Raw genomic sequence first — 9058 nt, forward strand, 5'->3', positions numbered from 1 at the left:
CCGGTCCGTGGTCTTATTATTACATCAAATCAAAATCTAAAAGAACTAAGCAAGCCTATCAGCTATGAGTTACACGATCTCTATCTACAAGTCTACTGAAGCTTGATTTTGAGTCTTCAATGATTCTTCATGCAGACTTTTTGATCTGAACCTTGATGCTTGCTAGCTGCAGGTGTTGATTCATTCTTCCACGACTTCTTTGGATCAAGACCGGATATGCAGTGCTCATAACTTCAACCATGTCTTAAGCAGTTCACATTGCACATCCTTCTGCTTTTTGGATTCACTTCTTTTTTTTCTTTTCTTTTTTTTCTGGATTGAGACTACTTCTGTTGGTCATCTCGGACTGTTGACTCGCATTCTTACCGCGAGCTTCTGCTATTTCTAACTTGAATTGAATTTTGAAATGACTTCCCTCGTTTTTCAGATGGGTGCCTGCTACTGACTTGAGACTTGAAGTAATTGAAACAAATTTCCTCGTTCTCCAGGTGGGTGCCTGCAATCAAAATAACAAAACAAACAAAATTTTCTGCCCCAGTTTGCACTAGGAAGATTTGTGAGTTGTTAGCAAAATTGTAAACCACTTATGCTATTGATGAAATGATGAGAATAAACTAAAGACTCGACTAGGATGTGCGTCTCTTGTAAGTAAAACCAAGAAACTTGACTAGAAAATGCGTCTCCTAAAAATAAAACATGAATGACCCAAATTAGGAAGTGCATCTCCTACTGGTGAAACTTGAATGAACCAACACTAGGAAGTGTGTCTCCTAGGAGTAAAACTTGAATAACTCAAACTAGGAAATGCGTCTCCTAGGGTTGAAACTTCAATGACTTAAACTAGGAAGTACGTCTCCTAGGGGTGAAACTTGAATGAATCAGAACTAGGAAGTGCATCTCCTAGGGATAAGACTTGAATGACTCAAACTAGGAAGTGCGTCTCCTAGGGGTAAAATCTCAATTTAGGAAGTGCGTCTCCTAAAAATGAACTTAAATGAACCAAAACTAGTAAGTACTTCTCCTAGGGGTAAAATCTCAATTTAGGAAGTGCGTCTCCTAAAAATGAACTTAAATGAACCAAAACTAGTAAGTACTTCTCCTAGGGGTAAAATCTCAATTTAGGAAGTGCGTCTCCTAAAACAAAAATATAACCTGAAAGACCTGGACTAGGAAGTGCGTCTCCTAGGTGTAAAACTTCAATGATTCAAACTAGGAAGTGCGTCTCCTAAGAATGAACTTAAATGAACCAAAACTAGGAAGTGCTTCTCCTAGGGGTAAAATCTCAATTTAGGAAGTGCGTCTCCTAAAACAAAAATATAACCTGAAAGACCCAGACTAGGAAGTGCGTCTCCTAGGGGTGAAACTTCAATGACTCAAACTAGGAAGTGCGTCTCCTAGGAATGAACTTAAATGACCCAAACTAGGAAGTGCATCTCCTAGGAATGAACTTAAATAACCCAAACTAGGAAGTGCGTCTCCTAGGGGTAAAACCTCAATTTAGGAAGTGCGTCTCCTAAAATGAAAATATAACTCGAAAGACCCAGACTAGGAAGTGCGTCTCCTAGGGGCGATTCTGACCTTCTCAATAGCCTTTGCGTAATTAGAATTGGGGCATTACACCTGCAAAATTCAAGCTTTGATATGAACATAGCCTTCATCCCTGTTTCAGATAAAGAAAACTTGTGAGTTTAAACATGGTGGATGGTTTGTGACCTTGACTTTGAGGGCGATTGCTCCTTCACTTACCATGATATCTTTGATTTCAACTTGGGAGACCTTGCTTGTTTGTTGACTAACCATTTTCTTTGTCACCCTTATCATAGAAAATACCTCTGATCTGTTCAAACCCAATAACCTTTATTTGTTGCATTGTGGTCATGAATTGACATATACCGAACCTTTGTATTTCACATGAATCCCAAAACACGCCACACATTGCCAACTCAGTGCGCATACTGCTCATTCTTGACTTATACCACTTTGATGTGCTAGCCAGATCTGCTTTTTGCAATTGAAAAGCTGGTAGCAGATTTTGAAGTCATTTCTTACTTGTTCTGACAAAATAGATTCCAAAGGACTTAAACAAAACAAGAAGAACAGAGTTAAGGGGACAACCTAAAGAGATGACATCTAACAAGAAAATCACCGAGTAGAAACTTGTGAGATGTAGATACCAACTCTAATAACCGTGACATGCATTTTGGATTAAAATGGCCTAATTTGTTAAGCAAGTCTAATGTTCAACTCTTGTTGTATCTCTAAGCCGTGAAACTGGGCTTCAATGCTCTAATTATTCTATTTGATCCACAATCCTTAGTTGACTTGTGATGCCCTGAACGGTTTTCACCGTCAAACCTCTCTCATTTTGTTCTTTCTCTCACCTCACCATCGACTTACGATGCCCATGAGGGTTTCCACCGATAAGACTCTCTCATTTTATTATTTTCTCTCTTTGTGCTGAGAACAAGGTATTACTCATGATACAAGAAGACCATACTTTTACCACACACTTGATTTGGCATCCTCAAATATTGGTCGGAAGGTCTTTCTTTGGACCGTAATGTAGACCTTTGGACAAGGTTAGAAAGAAAAGGTGGCATGAAGGCTCAAAATAATTTAAGATAAAAGGATTCAAAATTGCAACTTTTGGAATCATATCTTTTGTCCAAATTGAAACTTCTGCCCCAGTTTCTTAGAGTCTCGGGATTTTTTTTTCTTTTCTTTTTTTGGATTTTTGTTTTGATGGGACCAAACCTTAGAGTAAGGCCGCCTACGTATCCTTAAAAGGAATCAGGTCGAACGTAATTCAAACCTGAAAGTTTTTTTGTTTTGTTTCTTTTTCTCTTTTTTTTTCTTTCTTTTTTTTCTTCTTTTTTTCCCTTTTCTACTCTTTTCTCCACTTTTTTTTATCTTCTAACTCTACTACTGATTCCCAAAAGAGGGGTATGAAAGAAAATAAATAAGGCTCAAAAGGGGTAACAAATGATAGAAGTGTTTAGATAACAGAACAAAATGCCTTCGTCATACCGAACTTTAAAAATGCCAAGTACAAACATGCAATCTGAAGATAAACAAAGAAATCATACATAGTATCTATTGATGGCATTAACACAAACGGGAAGTGCCGATGGGTAATACCTTTGTCCCAGTGAATGATCCTAGACAGTAACCTTATCTTGATGTGGAAGAATGCATTTCAACACTGACTAATCTACCTCAAACTGCTTGAGAGACATTTCCTTGTTGTATTCTCTTATCAACCTCTTGATTTCCCAGACTAATTGCCTCAGTTTCACTCAATTCAGGCTTCAGGTTATCTCAGAATGCATGAATCTTTACTTATTTCCTCAAATGCATCCTTTTATCATATTCAAAATTGTGCCATGGCTTCATGATTAGACTACCTTTCAAGACCAGGCTAAGAAGTATGCGTGCATGTCATGTCACTAGAGTCAGCATAAAAAAAACTATAAAAGGAAAAGTGACCTAAACAAAAACTGACTAGAACTAACAGAAAACAAAGATCGCATTAGACAGATGGTGAAAAGGGTTTGAACAAGACAAACAAAATAGACATGGGTTACAACCTTAGAACAATCTTAGATAATACTAAACGAGTTACTACCACTAAACGAACTAGGCAAAATAAGAAAAAGAAGGGTTTGAGCCACAAGACAATATCCGAATTACAATCCTGAAATAACTCGGACAACAGAAATGACAACAAAATAAACCACCAAAACTCCTCCTTGGCTAGCCAAGAAAAGAGCGCCTTTCCAATTACCAAGCTTGACATCTTAGCCACTGGGTTGCACATCAAAATTACCGAGACTTATACCAATTTCAATATCATTAACTTCAGTCAGCAAGTTCCTAAGAGGATTCTCATACTCCCTGTCACCACGCATCCTCCCCACAAAGTGTGCATCATCATGTGCTGGTAAAGGATTCTGCACTATGTTCTGGGTGTCACTGTCCTGGACCATAACTATCCCTTCTTGAATCATTCTTTCTATCTCCCTTTTCAAAGCACGACAATCTTCAATGCTATGCCCTTGGACATTAGAGTGATACATGCACCGTAGAGTAGGATCAAAACCTTTTGCATATGGGTCCAGACTGTTTTAACTTTTCAAACAAGCTTGTGTAGGATTCTCCGATTGGCGTGAAACTATTTTTTTGCCTTTATTCCCCTATATGACCCTATTTTCTAGGATTGTTAGGTGCTCGAAAATGTTGTAAAGGCGAAAGAGTATTATGCAGTGCTGGTGCTCGCCATAAGGAGTGACCCACTGGTTGAACAAATGATTGGACGTTGTTAGGAGGATAGTACTGAGGTGGATTATGTGGAGCTCGGGGATAGGTTTGGGGTTGGGGTTGAGGCTAAGTATATTGGTGAGGTGGACCCGTTGGACCATGTCGTGATCCTGAGACAATGATGGAAACATCATCCTTTTTCTTCTGACCCAACAAGCTTCATGTACCACTCTGGATTGCCTGTGTGGTTGCTTTTATAGCAGAGTAGCTCATGATCTTGCTCGAATTGATCCCCTCTTCCACCATTTCTCCCATCTTTACCACATCATTGAAAGGCTTACCAATGGCTGGGATCAAATGGCCAAAGTAAGTAGGCTCCAGGGCTTGAAGAAAGTACTCGACCATTTCATCTTCTCCTATCAGAGGATTGACTCGCGCGGCTTGCTCTCTCCATCTGAAACTATATTCCCTGAAACTTTCATTGGGTTTCTTCTCTATCTTGGTCAAGGATAGACGATCTGGGACAATATCTATGTTGTACTGAAAATGTCGAGTGAAGGCTTGAGCCATATCGTCCCATATGTACCACCTGTTAGCGTCCTGGCGGGTGTACCATTCTAAAGCTGCCCCACTCAGACTCTGGCTAAAGTACGTCATCAGTAATTCGTCTTTTCCCCCGGCGCCTCTCATTTTACTACAATAACCTCTCAGATGAGCTACAATATCCCCATATCCGTCATACAAGTCAAACTTGGGCATCTTGAACCCGACAATCAGTTGGACATCAGGGAACAAACACAAATCCTTATAAGCCACACTCACCTGACTTCCTAACCTTTGCATATTTCTCAATTATTGCTCCAGACTCTTTACTTTCCTAAATATCTCTTCTTGCTCTGCGTTCTTGGGTGGTTTCTCAGTTTCAACGTGAAGCTCAAAGTGGGGAGTGTAGGAGTAAGGATCTGGGACTTTGAAGGTAGGTTCCGGGGCATAGTATTGGGTATCTGGAGCTTGGAATGCGGACTCACTAGAGGATCAGTGGAGGGTAGATTGTGGAGGGGGTACAAAAATAGGAGCAGGGTATGGGGTTGTTTTGGCTAGTGGAGAATGGAAAATTTGCCATCTGATGTTTCAACCTTCAGACCTCCTCTTTCAGTTCCGATCTTGATTCTACAATCTCCCTTGGTGGGTCTACAACCCCAGTGTCTGTTTCTTTGCTAGCCATGTCTACCCTGCTCTTTGACCTTGTGTTGTACAGATGACTCGCCAAAGTGCCACAAACTAACCACCCTTTGTTATGATAACAATGAAAGTAACAAAGGGGAGCAAAACAAAGCCAACATGTTAGCATTAGGGCATTTATCAAATAGAAATATCATATTACGTGCAATGCCCCTAGCAACAATTAACGATTTTAGAATGACTTTGAGGTTCACAAGGTCATTTGGCATCATCCCAATTTTGTTCATTTTAATTTTCTCTTTTCTTTCTATTATAGAATTTCTTGGCTTGCTCATTTTTATTCCTCTTCTTTTTATGATAAACACTTTTCTTTCCTCACTTCTCACATCCTACGACTTCATTCTTTTTTTCTTTTTTCTAATGATGATTCGATCGAACCCTACGTAGATTGCCTCTGTATCATGTCCCTCATGAATCAGATCAAGTGTAGTTATGAAAAAGTAATGGATAAAATAAACTAAAAATAAAAATCTTTTTTGATTTTTCATTTATAACTATATTTGGTTTTCAAATACAAAATGGGAAGTACGATGACAAAAGATTTAAGAAACTCAGCCAAACTATGACAAACTCTGACACCACCTAAAAGACTCGATACTGCTGGACAAGACTAAAAAGTAAAAGAAAACATGAAAATAGACTCAAAAATATAAAAAATCTTATCAAGTAGCTCCTAAATGCAGCGGTCCTGACAAAGATGGTCCTTGGGCGTCTGTCATGCTCAAGCTATTGCAAATGAATCCATACCTGAATAAGAATAAATAAAGTTAATGACTCAAGATACTATGCAACGCCACATCACCTCTTATTGGACACATGCAAGACACGATTGGGCTATTTTTGAAAATTAACCTACGTGGCCAAGAGTGGCTAGAAATGCAAAGTCAACAAAGGTGACCTCAAAGATATGGAAATACCTCACTAAAACTTATATGGACTCAAACTCCAACCAATCATGGCCCAAACATTAATTTGCAGAAATGACTTATTTTGCAAAAACAGCCGATATGGCCAGAAGTGGCTAAAGATGCAAAATCAATAAGGGAGTGCCTTAAAGTAATATTACACCTAGTTGTGGACTCAAAATTCTAAGACATGGGTCACTGAACCACTTTTGCACAAATGACCCCATTTTTGCAAGAATGGCCGAGGTGGTAAAAAATGGCTAAACATGCAAGATTTGGCTAAGACCCCGCGAAGCCAAGAACCTAAGACTTACTAGTAAGACCGGACCCTATGTGGGTTGTGTTGCGACCAAAACACTCACGCAAGTGCACGTGATCGTCAAGTAATAGAGTAGTGAGTAGAGTATCGTTCCCATGAAGAATTATGATTAACTGTTGACTGATTCAAACCCAATTTCTTTATCTACCCAAGAGATTGTTCACTAAAGAGAGATGTAATTGTTTTACTACTTAAACTATAAAGAATTAATCTAACTAACGCAAGTACCCAAACGAATAGCAATTACGAGTAACAAACAGTAGGAGAAGATATTCCAGGGTCACGGGCATAGTCAACAATCGTGTTGTGTTCTTGGCTCAAAATGACTAATCAATTTATCTGGGTTATTGATTGACAGGGTTGATATTACTCATAAGAATCTGTCGAGTTCTTACTCGCCTATTCAAGTCAACTCAACGCCTATATGTCTATGGTATTAAAATTAACAAGAACGCATTTACAATTCCTGTATTTCAACCAAACAAGGCAATTGGGTATATTTCTATCCCAATTGCAAATCCGTTCCCCAATATGGTTATACCTGGGAGGCCTTACTGGGTTGGCTTCCTGTTGTGTATATGCCCGCCACTGGTCCTTACTTCCTCTTAATGGGACCCCGAGGTATTCAACCTTATGCGCCTTACCGGATGATGAGACAATTGGGAAGATGTCAGGTGGTACACCCAGACGAAGATCTCAGTGTTTATGCAGTCGAGGTTGGCAACGACGGCCAACCAAAAGACCTCACCTCCAAGATTTTGCTGAGTCATCACAAGAACAGTGGGGTTGGCTTGCAAAAGAAGAAAATTACAGGACAGAAATAAGCAAGCTGAAACAACAGATTGGGGACCTGGAGTTTGAAAATAGTGTGCAAGCTGCTGCCGACAAAGGGGAAAAGAACAAATTGGCCCAAGAAATAGGGGCGCTGAAGGCCCAAATCCGACAAATAAGAAAAGATGCTGACAACCAACAAAAGAGTCGGTCGGACGAAAGGTTGATAACTGGCTAAAAAATCAAATCACCGAATGTCAAAAAGGTTTAGAAAGATCGGAAGCTAGCAAGAATCCGAGCCAGATGGGCAAGGGGTACAGAAGCGTGAGCAAAGCATATGCGGCAAATAAAGAGGGACTACGAAGGGAATATCACTATATTGAGAGAAACAATATCCATTCTCAAAGAGCGGATCTTTAGACAAGCCCGAGATGCCAGAACAGATAGGAAGCGCTGCTATGATCTGATGGTCCGAATGGAGAAACAGATGAATGAGTTTCAGGATCAACTCTTTTACAACACTCAAGTGCTGGGGACGCGGAATCAACAAATAGAGTGATTGCTTATAGAAAGGTACAGAATCAAGGGAAGAATCAACGATATCGGGCACTACATCACCATAAAGTGCCTAGCTTGTGAGGATATGTCCCGTACCACCTTCTTTGTTTCAATAATGATTTATGTCCACCAGATTATGGAAGATTTGAAATATCTGCAGAGGGCCCTTGCACCAAAACCCGCGGCGAGGCCGAACGACGCCCCGCGGGCGCCAAAATTCAAAACTCTGAGACATTCACAGTTTGAAGTCTGTATGTTCCTTGTCTTCAGAGTCGGTTGTCCGTTGGAGTTTGTATTTCCCTTTTTGCATAAAGTCTGTAGTCTGTATCAAGTTTGTTAGTTTGCTTTCAAAAATGTTTTGCCTTGTAATAGAACATTTTGCTAATGAAGATTGAAAAGTCCAAAAATGGTGTCTTTATTTTTCGCACTTGTGGTCAGAACTACGCACGATCTGATTCATGCGGGGACATGATACGTAGGCAATCCACATAAGATTCTACCACCACTAAAAAGAAATATATATATATATATATATATATATATATATATATATATATATATATATATATATATATATAGAAAAGAGAAAAAAGGAGAAAACAAAGAAAATAAAGGAAAGCGTTCAAAAGGAGCACAATTATAAGAAGCCGGAATGACGCACGTAACTGAAGCAAATGCATAATAGAAAAGGTTAACTGCCTAGTTGCATTGCATCCTCAATGTGTGTTTTCCTATCTGTTGAAAACCCGAACGCTAACAGGTTGCTCCCATTTTGTTCTATTTCAACTTCCAGAAAGGTGGTTGGTTGCGGTTCTAAAGTAACGCTTCCCTGCAACACAAAGGCAAAAGACAATGGCAGATAACAACAGAATTAAGTGGGTCGGTACCGATGCCCAAAAATAGCTGGTTGAACAGGACTACGGGTTGGTAGAAGAGGTAAAAATGTTGAGATAGCATGTGGCAGACATGTATCGGGCATGGATGACTGGGAAAGCACCACCCCCGC

The sequence above is a fragment of the Nicotiana tabacum genome, chromosome 5 (genome assembly GCF_000715075.1).
Source record: "Nicotiana tabacum cultivar K326 chromosome 5, ASM71507v2, whole genome shotgun sequence".
Lineage (NCBI taxonomy): Eukaryota > Viridiplantae > Streptophyta > Magnoliopsida > Solanales > Solanaceae > Nicotiana > Nicotiana tabacum.